This window comes from Fulmarus glacialis, unplaced genomic scaffold (genome assembly GCF_000690835.1).
Source record: "Fulmarus glacialis isolate BGI_N327 unplaced genomic scaffold, ASM69083v1 scaffold39944, whole genome shotgun sequence".
NCBI lineage: Eukaryota > Metazoa > Chordata > Aves > Procellariiformes > Procellariidae > Fulmarus > Fulmarus glacialis.
In genome coordinates this window covers 1-391 of record NW_009208260.1, presented here as the reverse complement: position 1 = coordinate 391, position 391 = coordinate 1, and positions in this window count along the sequence as shown.

Below are 391 nucleotides of genomic sequence, written 5' to 3'. Positions count from 1 at the left end.
TTCGACTCCGCAACGCTGGGGAGCCTGGACATTACACCAGGCTTGCAAAAACTCAGGTAAGGAGCCCTTTGCTGTTGTGCCTCTGCAGTGTTGTCCCAGCGGGCGACTTTTCCAGCCCGATGAGCGCTGCCCCATCCCAGTCCCCACTCGGCACTGGGGACCCCTCGCTGCGGGTTTGCGCAGCAGCAGCGGTCAAACCGTTGTGGGGTGCTTCAGAAGAACCAACCCCAGGCAGTAAGTGATGAATGTCACCATGTTACTGCCTTTTTCGCCGACCTGCGGCACGCACCAGGCGGAGGCGGCTGCTGAATTCCTGTAAAAGACTAACTGGGAGGGGGCCGTCTTTATTTTAAGGAGAAGGAGCTAGGGCAGCGAGTGCGGGGCAGCCACC